This window comes from Passer montanus, unplaced genomic scaffold (assembly GCF_014805655.1).
Source record: "Passer montanus isolate IOZ18808 unplaced genomic scaffold, ASM1480565v1 scaffold32, whole genome shotgun sequence".
Taxonomy (NCBI): domain Eukaryota; kingdom Metazoa; phylum Chordata; class Aves; order Passeriformes; family Passeridae; genus Passer; species Passer montanus.
The window spans coordinates 5,370,095-5,389,015 of NW_024367930.1; the positions used below are offsets into that span (position 1 = coordinate 5,370,095).

The following is an 18,921-nucleotide window of genomic DNA, read 5'->3' on the forward strand; positions in this document are numbered from 1 at the left end:
TAGAATTTTTTTCTTATTAGCAAGAACAAAATCAGACTACACACTAAAAATATAAAGCTTGCCAGATCCACTCATGCTAAGAAACATGTAAAGGAAACCAGCACACATTTAAAAAAATTAAAATTATATATGAGTTATAAGATTTGAGTTTCCTTCCTTTCAAATACTTTGTTTCTTTAAATTACATCTGATGGCTTTGGGATTTAAACCGAACATGCAGGCTGTGAATAGAGAATGCATGGCAGGAAAAACTGAACTAACCATGTAAAAGGCAGAATGGAAAGGAGCCAGATACAACAAATAACTGACAAGGGAAATAGGCCTGGTTCTAGATCAAAAAACAATTTAAAAATATAAAGAAATCATACCCTCCTGTAAAGATTTATTTTCAGTTCATATCCAAAAAACCCTAGGATGTGAACTGCAATTTGTACTACCTTGCCAGCATAATTACACATACAATGTTATTCAAGCAGGCACCATATGTATATACAAAAAAAGCAAACTAATAGCAAATTCTGGAGTATTCTGTAATTGTGTATCAAGGAAGTCTATATTTGCACACAGTAAGACACCAGTTTTACCTCATTTGCTAATGAAATCTTATATATCCCAATTAGAAGCTTTGGAAGTACTACATCACATTTTCAAGCAAATGACAACACTGTGCTGATCCACTCACATCATTACAACGTTATTTTTATCCACAGCATTCAGATCACGCACAGTATGTATCTAAATGTCCAAATGGCCCTCTTACTTTAAGAGTACTACTGATTTTACCACTAGATAGGAAGCAGAGAATGCATTATAAATCATTCCAAGTCAACAGCAGTTTTTACAAACAGGCACAATAAATGAAAAATCCTATGTCCAAGCTTCAGCCAGGCAGCCAAAAGCTTTCTTATATAAGAGTGTGATCCACACAAATTTGGGGGTGAGTGCCATTTTTTTGGTGGGTTTTTTTTGTGGACACAGCAATAACATTAATAGACATTCTCTTCTCTCACAGTATTTTTAAATCACAATCCATTTACAAACCTGTGGCTAAATAATTGATTATATATTTTATAATTCCTTTCTTTTTAAGTATTTTTAAGAAAGCTTAATTTGTCTATTTCATATGCAAATTACATCTTTCATTCTTCTTAATAGTTGTCTCTACTCAAGTTTAGTAGTGTTACTTTACCTCTTAATTCAGAACCAAGTCCACAGTCTGACCTATCTTAGTGGAAATCAAGGCATATAATCAAACTGCCTATTACTATCAGTTACAGGAAGCAGCATGTTTTAGAAAAGTTCCCTGTTTCTTGCTTGGAGCGCAATAGAACCGTCCCTCAATAAATTTTATTTTTAGTTTCACCTCATCCATAAATAGACCTACACACTATCATCCCAAAGTCTTTAACTGATCTCTGTGAGAACAGACAGAATACCTGCTTAGTAATTCTGTACATTGTTTTCCTTTTAATCTTTAGCTCGACAAAACCCTTGGGCATATACTCAGCTAAAAAATAAACCTGAGCATTTGACTAACTTGTAACAAGTGTTGTCACCATTCCCCTGTGAAGCACACCTCTCTCTTCTGCATACAATTTTCACTAGGTTTTGCTCGTTTGGGTACATTTTATACAAGATTTTAGTTTGCCTCACTGTTCTCCTAGCAGACATAGCCACTTTAACTAAAATTATTCCTCAATCTATGTCAGTACAGGAGTAACTCATCCATTTAAAGACTGACCTAGCCACTCCAGAACAGTTGTACAAGTCATACACTTAGGTGTTAAATGTGTAGATACATTTATAGATAGATACATTTACAGATGCTGTCTTCAATCAGACACCACTTCAGCAGGCCCCGCACAGCTCTCCATGGACCTCGCTGACGGAAGGAACAGAAGGCTGGAAGAAACTTCAACATTAAAATAAACCTCCTGTTACTGTCCTACAGCTTCTGTTAACAGTGGTCTTGTTTGTTAATGTAAGTGTTACGCAAACGCCTCCATCAAATCATTAAGAATTGTATTTACAGTATGCAGCCCGTTTCCTTCACTCTTTAAAAAATCTGGTAAAGTGAATTTTGCTTGGATAAGTAATACTGCCAAAAGGCCTTTATCGGCTCAGTGAACTTCCTTGCTTAGCAAAGGCCAGGTTCTGGTTCTGTTCCTGAGATTTTCAGCATCCCTGCTGAGGAAAATGTTATTCCCCCTAAAGTTTCACAGGTACTTTTCCTCAAGTCAGCTAAGATCCATCTGTAAGTCTTAAAAGTAGAATTACAGAACTTCCAGATTACAGCCAACACTAAAGTTTTTCCACAGCACTTTTGCTCAAACACAACGTAAAGCAGACATTTATTAAATGTGCCTTCTGTCAGTATTGCAGCCATTTTTAAAAAAAATTCTCACTGTTCAATCACATGAATATAGAACCATCATCTCAAATTGTTATTCAGTTTCACCATTACAGCTGTGAACTTACTAAAATTCATCCATGATCTATACAGCTACAGAAGCCGAACTGTCTCATGAATGGTGACAGAACACTTCTTTTGACTAATTGCAAGAGGAATTTTAGAGTGCACCAACTTTCCTGGGAGCACCGTTGGCCTGCACTGGATTCTAGATGTAGCTTATTCTGACATAAGCTTCTTTACAGAAAGGGACTTACACTCTCTCTATGTCTAATACAGCTCATGCATTTAATTAATACACTACAAAAATTCCCTTCTCCCCAAGCCAAAGTTTCTTTGCAGGTAAGAAGTAGCACAGGAATATTTACATTTCACCTATGATGGTTGCAATGTTACAGAACAAACAAAAACCAATTTGAAAGCATGTCTTCAAAGAAATCGCCACATTTCAGCTTGTTAGCAGTTTTAGCAAGAAAGGAAAAAAACACAGCAGGGGGGGGAAAAAGTTGAGCTTGAATTTCAAGTCTCTGGCCTAAACTTACACACCACCACTTCAGCTCATTTTAAACTGAGCAGTGACATTTTATGACTATTTGAAGGTGTAGATTTCCAGTGTCTGCCACTTTTCAAGGTGAAATTACATATTAAAAAAAAAAAAATCTATGAAAGAACCCGAAAGTTTTTCCCAATTTTCCTCCTAAATTAAAATCTTGAATCCTTCCAAAGTTCCAGACAAAAATAGCAGTTGGCATCTCATGGAACATTATACTGTCACAGATTTCTGCACAGGTTGTTTAACTTTAATTGTTACTTTCATTTCTCATGAAGGCGGAGGAAGGAAAAAAATATTTTTCCTTTTTTTTTTCTTGTAAAGGAAACTCCAGAACAAGAAATGTGACTTTTTTATCCAGTACTTTGTAAAGTACTAGCTCTTAAAAACATTCAACATATCACAGAAAACTTCTGAGTCATATCTCCTAAAATACTGGAAGTGTGTTTTCTGAAAGACTTAGCAGCTTTCAAATATGCACATTTTAATAATCACTAGTGAGACTAGCTATAGTACACTATGTACAAGTAATACCCACCCTTCTGCAGATGCTTTATTGTTACCACAAATAAACATTCCTCAGACTCTCTATTTGATATGGACATTGGGGACAAACAAAGAATGACCTTTAAATTTTTATAAACTGCATAAAGAATCTGAATGTGCCAACCCCTAAAAAAATATTAACCCATCTTTGAGAAAAATCCCCACTTAGATGCGAAGATTACACTAAATGTGCTGGTAAAAACTCTTCGTTGAAATCTGTATTAGTAAGAACCAAACTCACAATAGCTGAAACTAGAGTTGCTGGACTTAAGCAAAGACAAACCTATCCTGCTAGAACTAAATCACCTTTTCCAAACTGTTAAATGCTTCTCATCAGAGAGAACAAGAATCTGAACTTCCAGCTTTAAAAACGAAAAACTTTTCTCTTGCTCCAATAAAATCAGTATGGTGCTTTGTAAGTTACAAATAAGTATCTCGAGTAACATACAAGTTTTTTGTCCCACTCCTGCCGCAGATTTGTGCACGCACTGCTTTTCTTTCATGTATGAATAACAATCTTGGAATCACCACGAAGACCTGGTAATGTTAAATACATGTGCGTGATGCCACAAGACACCGATTTCTTCATCCAACCACACATTTGTTGCTCACAGAGGGCTCAGCCCGGTACTCTCCTTCGCACCTCCCCAGACACGCTAGCTTTAAACAGTGCTCCGTATCGCCGTGTTTGGCGACATGAGACCCAAAACTCCCGAATTTTCAGCTATTTATGAACTTTCTTGCGGCGCTCTGGAAGATCGGGACCGCACGGTGTTCTCCACCATTAGGAAGTTGGCCGGAGCGGCCGCCAGACTGAGCTCCCCCCTGGCCCCTCTGAGCTCCCTCCCTGAGCCTGGAGCCCCCAGCCCAGCCCCGCCGTCCCGCGGCCGCGGGCGGGCGGCCCGGGGCGCGCTCAGCCTCCCCGCCCGGCCGGCCCCGGCTTCCGGGAGCCCGGGCGGACCTGTCCCGGCCTCCCGGGAGGAGAGGGACGAGCTGCGCGCCGCGCTGCCCACGGCGGGCACACGGATTTCCCCGGCCCGCCGTGCGCCGGGCTCACACGCAAGCACACACACACACATAACACACACGCACACACATATAACACACACACATAACACACACGCACACCTCCCTCTGCCCGCGCCGGAGCCGCCGCCGCGTGCCGCCGGCTGGAGCGGAGACGAGGGGAAGGGAATCGCCGGCTCCGCGCCCCGTTCTCTCTCCCGCCGCCCCCCGCCCTTCGGAGGAGTGACGGCGAGCTCGCCCCCAGCCCGGGTCTGCGCCCCGCCGGGCGGGGATCGCAGCCGCCGGCCGGGCTGGACGGAGCCAACTTAGACAAAGGGCACTCCAGACTCCATGTCTCCCCCCTCCAGCTGTCACCGGCCGGGAGCCCGCGTGTCTGCCCGCCGGCGCCCCGCGGGAAGGGGACGCGGCTGCTGCCCGGGAGCCGCCGCCGCCGCCGCTCCCGCCGGTGCCGCCGCCAGCTCCGCTCGGCGCTCCCGCTCTGCCTCCCTCCGCCTCCGGCTGCCGGATTCACCCTCCCGGACCGAGCGCCAAACACGCCGGCCCAATCGCCATCGCGCTCATTGGCGAGCGCCGAGCGCCGCCCCCATTGGACGGACGGACGCGGCCGGGGCCCCGCCGGGCCAATCGGGCGCGGAAACTCTGGGGCCGCCTCACGTGGGGAAGGGGGAGAGGGAGGGGAAAGGGGAGGGAGGGAGGCAGGCGAGAGGATTGGCGGGCACCGGGAGGGGCCGCGCTCCCGCTCCCGCTCGGCGCCGCTGCTGCCGAGTTTGAATCGGTGCGAGAGCGGGAGAGGCGTAACGGCCGTAACGGTCCCGGGGGCGGGAAGGTCCGGAGCGGGCCCTCCGGCCCCGCCGCCGCTCCGCCTGTTGCTCCCCCGGCAGGAGCGGGAGCTCGGCCGCTGGAGGTCACTCCAGCCCTTCTCCGCCTTCAGCAGGGAAAAATGGAATTGCCAAGATAAGTTTTCCCGGCGGGTACTTAGCCCTTCCCTTGGGACCGCATCCCTTTCCGTGTGTCCCATCGAGTGCCACTTCCGAGATACGCTGGAGCCGTACCCTTACTGCCACGAGTCCCGTCATCCTTCCTTACCAAATATCACCTCTCGTCTTCCCTGTGGCTCCCTCAGCGCATCTTCAGGGCCAGAAACGAGCAGCGGCCGCTGTGAGGGGGTTCTGACTAAGGAAAGTCTCTCACGGAGGAAATAAATCACAAACGCGCCCACGCTGCCAAATCACGCCGTGGGCTTGCGTGGCTCACAGAAGTGACACGTAGAGAAGAAAAGGAGGATGTATCAGCCCCGGAGGCTGGGGACAGCCCACGCCCGCCGGGCAGCCCCGCGTCTCCCCGGCGGATGTCTCGGCCGGCTGAGTCACTTCGCTGCCTCTCTGACCTTTGCTGGCCCAAAGTTTACCGCCGCCAGCCCTCCTTCATTCACTGCAGCGCACCGGCGGCTTCCTCTCCCTCGCCGCTCCGCATCCCGCGCGGTTTCCCCCTGTCGTGGGGGGATGTCATAAATCGCAGCAGCAGCAAAGTGCTCGCTCCGCGTCAGGCTCGCATCCTGTTGCTCGCTACGTGCTGTCTCCAGCCCTCTAAGGTTGCTGTCGTTTTCCTTCGTTTCTAATCCACGAACCGTGCTCATCAATCTTGTTGCCGAGGTTGTGTTTAAACCTTGAGGGTTCGCACACCTTTATTCTGCTGCTCTCTGGTCGCTCCAGCCTTTACTCGGCTTCAGCAGGGAAAAATAAATTTGCCAAGATAAGTTTTCTAATGATACTCTCCACCTCCCTTGTCACCAGATCCCTTTCCCATGTGTCCCACATCGAGTACCACTTCCGATGTGCACTGGAGCAATTGACATCCTTGTTTCTGTCATCCTTCCTCACCAAATATCAGCTTCCCTCTTCCTTGTGCTTCCTAGTGCTACCTTAGTGCTTCTTCAGGGTCAAAGTTCAAGAAATGAGCAGTGGCCACTGTAATGAGGTCCTAAGTGATAAAAATCTCTTGCTGGGAAATAAATTACAAATGCACCTTCATCCCCAAATAATGCAGTTGGCTTATGTGCCAAGTGAGGCTTGGTGTTCTTCTACTTAAAGGCAATGTACTTGTGTGTTTTTATAGTCTCTTTCTATGTGAAAGCACTTAAAATTTCCGGACTTCATTGTGTATTAAACTTGGAGTGAGGTCTCAGGTGTTGGCATTCCTACACTGTATGTTCTTGATTTACCTCATGGCCTTGAAAAGGGGTTTCTAATAGTAGTGGGCTTTTTGTTTTTGGTTTTTTTAAATCTCTGGGATTTCATGAGTTATGAGCAAAAAAACATGCTGCAGAAATTATTTCCTCTTACAGTTACATGTCATATTGTGGTAGATAGCTATAACCTTCCTCTAATTCTAATGGAGTAGCTGACAATTGGGAAGATTATCTTTAAAATATTACATCTGAAAAATATTAGTCATTTCTGGAAATTCAGCTATTTTGAATCTATTCTGCCCCAAGATGGCTGCCACCACCAAAATGGCTACCCAGTCCCTTCACAATTTAGGTTTTGTAATTTATTTTGATCCTTCAAGTTGCACTTCATGAGATCTGGTTTTGGTCGACAAGGAAAATAACAATTGCTAGATAAGGGTGAGGTAACTCAATGTAACAGGTACACTCATCCACAAGGTAGAAAGATCTGCATTACAGAACCTCCCCTGTGAACTAAACCTCAGCCCCGATCACATCCTTTTCCTCTCTTGCAAAGAAGATTATTCATCTGCTATACCTGAAACTGATGCTTACTAGAAAACGTGCATGTTTTGAACTGAGTTACTCTTCCTCCTTTGCACTGTACAAAACAACCTCTCCACCAAGGCTCCATTCCAGGCTGTTAAAGAGATGAGCTCCTGTCGAGAAACTCCAAGAGGTGCTGATTTCCTGATCCATAGTTCAGGCTGCCTCAAACATCCTGGAGAATTTTAGTAACAGTTTGATTCTCTACACAGGAGTTTAATGTTGCAACGAGCTCCCTACAGACTTTCTGTTTTCACAGAGTAAACCACCAAAAGTAGTTTTCTGTTTCTTCTGTATTTCTGTGATTAAAGAGCAACTATTTGAACACGGATCTGTGTTATGCAGAGACACTCAGATTGGATCTTTAGGCAAAAATAGTGTAACAATTTTTGAAAGAATTACAAAACGAATTATTTTGAGGAGTGCTTCTCAAAGGAATGAATTCTGGCGGCAGAATGGAACAGTACTTTTGAGAAAAGTGGCTAACATTGAAGAAATATGCATGTGTTACAGGACAATGAAATAAAATCAGGCTAAAGAAAAAAGTATCTGTTTTAGACTCTTCTGGAACTGTTGAAAGCATTTGCCCTTTTTTTATGGCTAGCACACTGTAGAAGAGCTTTTTCTGTGTTCCCAACAAATGAATGTAACAGGTACATTCATATTGTATGTATGACTAAAATAACAGAATAAGGATTTGTCAGTGCTAGATCACCAGCATCAATTACACATAAAAATAACTGTTTGACAGCATCAGAGGATGCTCCTAATTATGATTGCTTCTGGAGGGGAATACTTATGTGCCTCTTTTCACTCTTTAAAGAGTGACATTTGAGTCCAGGAAAAAGAAAGTATGAACAAAATTTTGCTACAAAGCAAAATTAACAGTTAAGTGGTTTATTTTAGATATTTTTAATATCTCAAGTAAGGTGGTATTTCCAAAGCATAGGTTATTCTTTATGCACTATTATCCTAAGATTTCCTTGTAGTCAGAATCATATGGTATTTTTTTCCATCAGGCTGAGGGAACCAAGCCAGACCTGTCTGGGAGCTACCTTGGCCTGGAATAACGAGAGATGTTGGCCAGTTTTCTCCTTGCCCTCCCGGTTTTATTTTCAGGAGAGTCACAGCAAGGCTGCCCCCAGCCCCGGCAGCTCGGAGCAGACACACCGGTAGCTGCATCTGTAATTCTTGTAGATAAGCTGGTGACTTGCTGATGGCAGCGTCGCTTTCCTTTGTGCTCCGGAATGGCAGCGTAACAAAGCTGTGTGCGGCTTTGCGCTGCCTCTCCTCCGTGGCGCGGGCTGGTGGCTCCGCGGATCGGTCACAGCCCCGAGGGGCTCAGCCTGCTCACGTTTGAGCTCCCTTGCTCGCTGGAGGGGAGGGAAAGAGGATGCACACCCTGTCCTGGTTACACCTACCCCTACAATCAAAGCCGGTAGCACTGCCAGTAGTGTTTCATCCAGCAGAACGTTTAGGAGCATGATCTTTGTTTCTTTGTGTTTTCCTAACCCTGTACTTTTCCAGAGACCTCAGCTTGCTGTGTGTCTGAAATTCTGCATTTTGGTCCATGTGAATTTGATGAGATTTTACAAAATGTTTACATACATGGAAATGTAAGTACAATCTAAAATCTAAAGTAAGTGAAGTCTAAATCTGTAATAGCATTTAGCACAGCAATGATTACACAGAAATCAGCATATAAAGTGGCATATCATAAAAAGGCATATCAGAGGCCTTTTTGAAGTATTGGCCTCTTGTAACATTATTATAAAAAAGCAGGGAGTTTGTATTAACTTTTAACAAGCAATTAATGACTATGTTTTGTAACTAGCCACTTGGAGATCAGCTATGTTTTAAAATGTTTTACATTAATATCTTACTGATACTTATGGACCAATTTCCCTGAAAGAAATGCGACCTCATGAACAGTTTTGCACATCCTTTCTGACCTCTTTTTTTTCCCCATTTGCCATATGCTTCTCTGCAGAATTGAATTTAATAATCAGAAAATAGGCCAGCATGACTGTGGGTATGGTGCTCATTAGGCTAAAGGAGGAGGAGACGAGTCATTTCAAGATATAACGTATACAACAGTGGCTGTCAGACCGGCCATGTCTCAGCAGTGGTGCTTGGGGGTCCTTCATGGTCTTTGCTGGCTTCCTCACACTCAAAAGCAGGGTGCTGTGGCCTGGGGCTTGGAAATGACAGCAGCACAGACCCACAGCCAAAGGTGTGCCCCTGAAAGAAGCACCACGCCTTGCTCTTAGGGTCCCTGCTAGCAGAGGTTACTCCTGCTGTGGACTCTTTGCCTCCTGTGCAACTGAAGGCGTGTCTGCCAATTCTCTTGATGCACTTTTCGCAAGAGCCAGTACCTGGAAACTCACCCAACCAAAGGAGAGGTTCTCAGTGCCAAATATGTTCCGTGGCAAGTGTGGGCATATTGTCTAAGAATGACAATTAAACAAACTGCATGCACAGGAAAAAAAGGTGCAACAGGGAGTACCTTGCCAAACATAGCCAGGGTTTGATGCAGCACTATTACAGGAAAACGCACAGATTTCTGTGCCATTTATGGGCTGCCTGCATCTGATGCTGTGAATAGTAACTCACGCAGCTGGTTCCTAGCTCTGCAAATGCATCAGTGGCACACACACACCTCACACACATTCCCAAGTAACAGAAAGCTACCTCTCCTTTCACTGAGTGTTTGCCTTATGTGTCATGATAAAAGTATGTAATACATTTTTTTACTGGGTATAAGTGTTTTCACTATGCTGTGCCACCTCAGCTCTGTCATACTGTGTTCAAGGTTTTACAGAGGATGCAAGACAAATAAAGATAGGAGCAAGAGTGATGCAAACAGCTGACACAAACTATGGTTCTATATTAAATGCAGAACAGTATCCTTTTGGCTAAAGAGAAATGTTGCTGAAAGGAAAGCTTCATTATTGTTTTTATGCAACAACTTAAGCAGCAAAATTATTTCGGTTAACTTTTTTAACACGCAGAGATAAAGCTTATTGCATGTGATCATCCATTTCAATTTGTGAAAGGGGTTAATTGACTTCCCCTGCCTTCAACTGGAAATGAACTTGTTTTTAAGACTGTAGGAAATTCTTTCACCTCAAATAATCTACTTCTGATTATTTTGTGGTCACGGGAGCTGCTTAAACTGTGTGAGAAAAATACTTTCTCTTCCTTTTCTGCTTGCATTTTCCTTTTCTTTTTATTCCTTCCCTGACCTGCATTTACTCTTATATTCAAACTACTTAAAGGTCTAAATGGTATAATATCACAAAATTGCCATGAAGACATATGCCTGAGAACTTAAATTGCAAAGCCCTGGCCCCATTTCCAGGTGGTTTTGGCAGTGTAGCTGTATGATACTGCTGAGTGTGCCACTCACAGGGGAGAATTTTGCTGCAAATTTAAAGGTTCGAGTGGGTATTCAATAAGTGTTGATGGATGATGGTTTCCCATCAGGCCAAATCTGAGATTAAAAGCCTGAGCTCTATTTGAATATTGTGTTTCTGATATGTCAGAGTTCTCCAGAGGCGGTGGCTAAATTACCCTGGCAGATGGACTGAGTTCACTGACTAGAATCAAATCTTCATGTTTGGCTGCAGAATGTACTTCTTCCAACAGCCACGTGAAACATACATGTAGTGATAAGTCAGCCTGTTTGCAAAAGCAAATGCAGTTGTGAAATCATTTACCCCTCCTCGTTTTCTCTTTGATATTTATGTCACGTCTACTTTCAGCTTCTTCTTTGTAAAGGTACTGTCCTGTCCTGTTCTGTCCTAGAATTACACAATCCTGACATCTAAAATAGTATTTGCTCTTAAGGCAACCCTACATGCCTGTTTTGAAATGATACATATTATGTTATGTATATACACATAAGATCTGACATATTCAAGGTTAGTAAATTCATAAATGTAAAAATGAAAATAATGTTTATCAACATAGACTTGATTAAACTGAATGAAAAACTGAATGCCTTTGTGGAAGAAAACTAGGAATGCCTATAGTTTCAAAGTGGATGTGATAAACTGTTAAATCTAGCCAGGAATGGTAAGTTATATCATCAAAAATAAGTATAAGAAGATGTATGGTGAAAACTTTACAGTGAAAGTAAAAAGGTAATGATATTCATCCAACCATTAAGTAAACTAATACAAGTCATAAAAATAAAATGTTCACAAAAGTTTATGGAGATGTATAAAGTACAGAATATCTATCACATTTGTACCTCAGGTTTTTTCTTTTCTAGTCTTAGCCCTTAATAAAAACATCCAAAAATCAGTGCAAATTTAGAAAAGGGATTACCCAGACCCATTCACTATTGTGACATTGTGTCAGTGAGTTTACTTCCTAGGTATAAGGATTTCCAATTATTTCTAATTATTTCTTTTTTTTTTTTTTTGCCAAATATGCAGTTCTTTGTAATATACACATCTCTAAAGATCAAAATGGTAAAAAACAAGTATACTCTGCTGTTGATCTGAGAAAGCTGTTACTGGCAAAAGAATCTATTTCTGGAATCAGAAGACAATAAGCTTTTCATGCTTTATGACCATGCTTTATGAAAGGATCACCATTGCAGTGATTTATATGCATCTACAAATACAGACAGACCTGTGCATTAAACTCTGTCATGCAGTGATGCAAGACTTGGTCATGAGACTGACAGACAACATTACATTTTATGTGTCAGCTGAATATGCTGGTCAGATATCTAATGGAAAGAATGACCAATGTAAATTTGTATCCAACTTGTATCATAGAACAAAAAAGGTCATTGGTTTAACAATTTAGAAATGTTACATATCACTTTCCTCTCTGAAGCCTTCATGATGGGTATGAAACATACAATTAAGAGAAATTAAGGGAACTGGACCTTAGCCAAGAAAATTATGAAATAACTGAGTGTCTATGCACACTGATGCTGGGAAATGTTTTTTGAAGGATAGATGGCTGACAACTACATAAGTGTTGAAACCTTGTCTATAATTTACATTTTAAAAGTCAGATTTTGCTCTCAATAGTGCTTAAATAATACGGAGGGCAGAAACCGATCTTTTGCTTTCAAAGCAAGAGAGTTAAAGTTGAGAAAAGGAGAATACTAGGCAAGGCCTGTGCTGCACTAAATTTCTACTGAAGATCTTAAAATATGCCAAGTCACATTGAAGGATTGCTTCATGAAGTTTAGTATCTGTCAGACTGAGGGTGTAATTCTGATTTTCTCAATCTATGTGGGCCTTAAGTGAATTTTAATTGGCATTACTCACTGGGAAAGTGAGATGAGATTCTAAGGCTGTAAGTAAGAAGGACTGAGTCAACCAAGTGAGTGAAACAGTGACTAACTAATTAAGTGAATGAGTGAGCACAGCATTGTTTGCTTTTGTGATCATTTCTATGCATGAGTGAATGGCAGGGCTATTACATGTGTGTGAATGAGCGGGTCAGGGTTGCTGAACAATCCATACATTTGTGTGGTCTTCCCATCCCTTGATTAGACTAATGAGCCGAGTGTTTGGAATATTAATGCATGTAGACTAGAGCTAAACTTGTTATGTAGTTGGGAGACAAATTTAAAAAAATATGATCTATAGCCTGTCAAAGTCTGTTTTCAGTTTCATACCTGTAACTCTGGACTGGGTAATCAGCTGCTCCCTGGCAGGTTGCTTCCAGCTCGTTGGTGTCGGGGAGATGAATGATACACTATTGCTTCTTCCAGGATTATTGTTGTAAGTGACATTATCAAATCTGTTTGTAGTTTATTGCAAATCTAATTGTGTCGTATAAACTGAAGCATTATCTGACAATGAAATGATTTTCTGTCTTATTACACTTTCATAAAAGAACAGATTTGGCTATCCTTATGTCAACTATTTTGCTTCCAAAGTAGTTAACAAGGCTAGCAATAATTTTTGGCACCCTGAAAGCTTATTCCTTCAAATAGCACAAACAGAAGGAGAATAAAACCTTGTTCTCTTATGTCATATATAATTTACGTTCTGTTGTCACTTTTCATTCAATAGCTGCATGCGGTTAAGAGAATAGGAGTCAACACCATGCTGAAATTCAATCAAATTATAGGTATGATGAGGGGATATAAAGAAATGGTGTAGAATTTTGAAAAACTTAGTGTTTTTTTCCCCTATGTTTTTTTTGTTCTTCCTGAAGACTTGCTTATCTTTCTATTTTTCTCAAAAAAAAAAAAAATTAAAAAAGAAAACATGTAAATTCCAGTAGCAGAAAAGGTCAAAGAAAATATATTAAGCATTAGTCACTACCAGCATTTCAACAACTCTGATGTCTTGACCTGAGCTGGAGAATGCTTTTAATTATTGTAAATTATTCTGAATTTGAAAGTCAAGTTTATGGGAAACATATGTATATTACATAATTAATCCTACAGTTTTTGTAGACTCTTTCTTTCAGCATGTTGGCTGATTGTTCCAGTACAAGATATTTCCTGATCCTAAGCCAATTTCTGCCCTCTCATCTGCACTACACTCTTTTAGAATGTTTCAGTAAACTGAGCAGCTGGCAATATTTTTTCATATATCTTATGATCTGACAACATTTTGCCATTCTTTAAAAAGCACGAATCCTTTGCTTTTTGCATCCTCCAGGTTTGCATGGCAGTCCTCCAGAGAAGGACATGATTTGGCAAACAAAGTGATTTAGCAAAATGCTGATGTTCTGCATATGCTGCCATATTTTCCAAGTGTATTTGGTCTTGAATTAAATGCCTTAGACTACATGGCTAGCTTTACAGAGAGTAACATTTTAGGATTCTTCTGGATTTTCCTAGCCAAAAAAAATCTGATTTTGCAAGCAAAATTGTCACTGATATGTGCTCAAGCCCAATGCCAAAGGTAAAAATTTGTGACTTATGCTCTGATGGAAGTCACATAAGTATGTCCTAGTTATCCAGGCAGTGGTAAAACCAGGGTAGAATTTTATTCAGGTCTCACGGCAAAAGTGATCAAACTCAGGAACAAACAAAGGTTTCAATTACTGAAAAAGTTTTAAATGGCAAACCTGTTTTATAAAAAACAGAGAAGTATCAGTCTATGTTTTAAATTTATGCTTAAAATGTTTTAAAACTTCTTCAATCCAAATGTGTCTCCCTATCTAAAGCTACTGTTAGTAGCCACTTTATTAAGAGCAGAAAATTGGCTGATGTTCTTCTGAGACTCTGAGTCTCCTTCTAACAATTCCAAACAGTGATACTGAATAGAGAAGGCTGAACAACATTTCTATGAAATATACTGTGTTTCAAAGAACAGGGTTTATAGGTTATTTCAGTCTAGTTCCTTGGTTTATGATTAACTGCTGGGAACTTGAAGTGTGAGGAGTAGATTGTCCAGGGAACAGATGTGATTTACTCTTCCTTTAGTTTACTTTGTGGTTTATTGCAAACTACATTTGCATGTGCTAATTCTCACATTTTCAAAATAAGGATGGGATTAATGAATGTTAATAAAGTTCTTTTCATACCAATAGAAAAGGAGGCTTTAGATCTCGGGATATTATTGTTAGAGTGGAAATTTACTTGTGAAACATTTAAATTATTTTCAAAGTACATTCCATATCAGATGATCCGAATGCAATATTGAAATACAGTATTTGAAGATAAGTAGGAGTTAAATCATGCCATATTTGTTTTGGGTGGCCAAATACGTGGAGTCAGAAACCTTGCCCACAGCTGCATCAACTTTTCAGATAAGAAGGGGCAATGTTCCACCACAGAGCAAGCAAATGCTTGTCTGCATGTAATTCTTGCAGATCTCCAAAAGATCGTGTTCAGGCCATGGCTTGACATCTACCACGGATCACAGAGGTTAACTGAAGAGCATTTGCTTCGTGAAGTTATGTCATGGTTTAACCTCAGCCAGCAGCTAAATACCACACAGCCACTCTCTCACTCTCTCCTGCCTCTCTGGTGGGATGGGGAGGAGAATTGGGGAAAAAAATGAACCCATGGGTCGATAGCAATTAAAGAATTGTAATAAAGCTGATAATAATGGTGGTGATGGTGATGATGATAATAATAATAATATGGTAATGAAAATGGGAGAGAGAAAGAGAGAGGGGAATAAAGTCCAAAAGAAACAAATGATGCACAACATATTTGCTCACCCCCTCTTGATTGATGCCCAGCACATCTCCCAGCAGTGATCAGTGGCTCCCAATGTTTGAAGGCTCCACCATCCATTCCTGTGTTTCATCTTTAACAGTCCAGTGTGTCAGTAGATTTTCTTGGAGGCTGGCACATTATAGGCAATGTGATACAGCCACTCCATGCCATGCTCTTTAGCCCAGGTGTCCATGAAGTTCTTTCAGAAATGAGTCCCATTGTCTCTCTTTTTTTCTGGAGCATCATGTCACCACAGGCCTTGCTTTTCAAGGCCCAAGACAGCATTCTGGGCGGTGGCTTGGGACACAGGATCTGTGTCCAGCCATCCAGCGGCTGCTTCCACCACTGTAAGCACATGGCCCGGCCCTGGTGTTAGCTTCTGGAACATATAATTACAGAATGATTATATGCAAGTGCCTTTATTGAAGAGCTCTGGGTGTCAGGGGTACAGACCCAAATCTGACTCCCACATGGGTTCGTGATACGCTTATTGTTATATAACTGCATATTAATTGTTAAACTTATATTGTTCTATTGTATACATTGATCTCATTTAAGTGTGGATTTTGTAATTTCTATCAAACCCCCTAAACGTCGTTTCTCATTACGATTAAACAATAATCATATCCAATTACCAAACAATTATTACATTTAAAAATCATATCATTTATTATATAACAATCATATAATTTATCATAGCCATTAAATTATTATACAGGTTCAGTTTCGCATGATCCAGTAAAGCCCAACATTTTCCCAAGGACTACCCTAATATTTTCCCTGGGACTACCAAGCCCAACCTTTCTTTCCAACTCCCTTGAATATCCCATGTTTTTAGAAACATTTTATCCCTATACTATCACTAGTGGGTTGGTGGGACTGTGTTACAGCCACCCTGCCAGGCCTCCCATGGTTACACTGCAGACACCATCCTCCATACAAGCTTGTCCTGCTTGATTGCAGCTCATATTTCACATTCATGGATAACCTTTGTGAGAGTGTCCATGGATAAGTTCCACCCCTTGGTCATGAGCCCATCTGTTGGTTACATCCCTTCCTTATGGCCCAAGGAGTCATGGGCCCACTGAGCTGAAAATAACTCACACTTATGTTGCCAATCCAGATATACCTGAGATACTTTTATCTTAGCAGCCTGATCCATCTGCTGGTTATTCTGTTTTTCTTCAGTGACCCAACTCTTGGATAACTGAGCCATCTGCATGATGTATTTTCAAACCCAGGGTCTCCACCCAGGCATCAGTAGCTTGCCACAGCAGTGTCAATGCCACGATGGCAGTGCTGCCAGTTATTCTGTTTCCATCACTGCAGCCACTCCCATAGAGCATTTGCCAATATCCATGAGTCAGTGTAGAGATAAAATGCTGGCCATCTCTCTCATTCAGCAATGTCTAAAGCCAGCTGGATAGCTTTCACATCCGCAAACCACCTTCTTCAGCAGTTTCTGTGACTTGTCGTAGGGAAATCCTTAAAACTGCTTTCCATCTCTTATGCTTCCCTACTATAGGAACAGAGATGCTCCTTACAGGACCCACCAGTAAACAGGGCATTTTGCTTCTCTCTTTCTGATAATGTATTATGAAGTCAGGCCTCTTCAGCACATGTTGCTTCCTCCTCTCGTGACAAGCTATCAGATTGCCCTCTGTTTCCTAAACTAGACTAATAGACAAAAATAAATCAACATCTTAATGATTAATTCTGTATTTTATATTTGGCTTTATAATATTGCCTGCACAAAAGGAGAACCTTATGAATACTTCTGTGCATGAGGTCACAAAAGATTGTGGACTGCCATCTGGAAGTGCTGCACTTTTCCACCTTCTTAGCCCATCCTTCTGAGCCTATTCAGAATTCTCCTCGTGCTCTCTCAGAGCGTGGAAGTCGAATGCGTAGGCTTTGCACATCACATACTCTCTCGCAGTCCCTCTTTCACAAAGTGCCTCTCACAGGTCAAGAAGTTCACGTCACTGTGAAGACAGAGAGGATCAATAATAAAGAACTGCTGTCATTTGACAGCTGCTCATTGACACATATTATGAGTATCCAAATTTATTTCACCAGCTTGGGCTGCCATTCTCTGTGTGTAGACTCAAGGGACAAGAAAACAGCTACAGAAGCTGCATCATTAAAACCCGTTTGTACAATGCTGTGGGAATGTCCAGTGTGAACAGCTTCAGATTCATGCTTTTTTTGCATGTTTTCAGAACTGCAGCTCAATTATTTATAGTATGTACAGTGTTTTCCTGAGAAAATGAATGAAGGCAGGTAAAGAGAAACTTTATTAATCCTGGGATTCAAGCTGTATCCAAAGGATACTGGCAGTTCAGAGGACTTTTCTAAACTGCACAGCTGAGAAACACTTATCCCTGTGTGCCTTACCCAGCACACAGAGAATACCACATCAAAAGCACCAAATCAGCTTCATTAGACTGCATAAACAGAAGGCTTTGTGTTTTTATTTGCTTTCCTTCTTATTTAAAAAAACATCAAACTTAGGAAATTGCATGCAAAATTAAATAAATGAAGCCCTACATTCATACATGCATACAGTTACCTAGTTAAAATGTAGGAAGTCAGGAAATGCAAAAGTTAATATTCTTATGTCAGCAATGCTGTACTGAATGGAGACAGTTTTCTCCTCTTGTTTTCTTTGTTATATTTATTCAAGATTGTGGCCCCTCTCAAACTGCAGAAACTTCACAGTTTTTGAGAAAAAGATAGTAACATCTGAATCAAACCAAGTAGACTGCTCACACTTGTCTGTAAAAATGTGATTAAGCCTTTGTTTAATAATAAAATAAAACTCTAATAAAATTAACTGAATACATTAATTGCTATACTTCTGCTGTTTAATGTATGTTAGATAAACCAGATGTACACTGTGACCAAATTAATATTATTATCAAGTAGAAGCTTGATATTCACATTCTGTGGTTGTTAACATCCTACATTAGTGAATTAGAGAACAATTCTGTGCTGTCAGATTTGGGTTTTTTAATGATCTTCTACCCATTAGTCCAAAGTGACCAACATTTAGCAAGTTACTAACAAAGAGAGGAATTCTAGCACCTCTCTGCTGAAGGAGCTTCAAAATACATATCCTTCTAAGGACTACTGAAATATCTTTATTAATTAGCATGTTCCTAATTTTAAAATGTACAGTATTTGGCAATTTATTAGCTGAACAACTTTTCAAGCACAATAATGTATAAGTAAATGTTTGAGACCTGAGTTAACTGGTTAACAATCTTTCTGAAGCATATTTACAATATGATTGATCACCAATATTTTACAATGCTAAATATACAAACAGTTTCAACTGGTTTAGTCCAGTGCATACTGTATATTTATAAGTTACTGGGGGGGAAGGTGTCCCCTAGGGAGAATGTGGTCCCTGGTTTGGTTTAATTCTTTTAAGGGAGGAAACATCTGAACATTTACTA

The 18,921-nt window shown here is 41.2% G+C and overlaps 1 protein-coding gene across 2 annotated transcripts in view; it reads right to left on the bottom strand.

Moving 5' to 3' along the window:
• EZH2 (enhancer of zeste 2 polycomb repressive complex 2 subunit) overlaps positions 1-6,293 on the bottom strand; it is a 51,110-nt gene extending 44,817 nt beyond the window's left edge. The window contains exon 1 of one of the 2 annotated variants that reach the window (XM_039715044.1): positions 5,619-6,293. The gene's annotated coding sequence lies outside the window, so the exon portion shown is untranslated. Of the gene's footprint in view, positions 1-3,954; positions 4,584-5,618 lie in introns of those variants that run through there. The other variant, XM_039715045.1, reaches the window with a different exon arrangement.
• Positions 6,294-18,921: the final 12,628 nt, after the last annotated feature.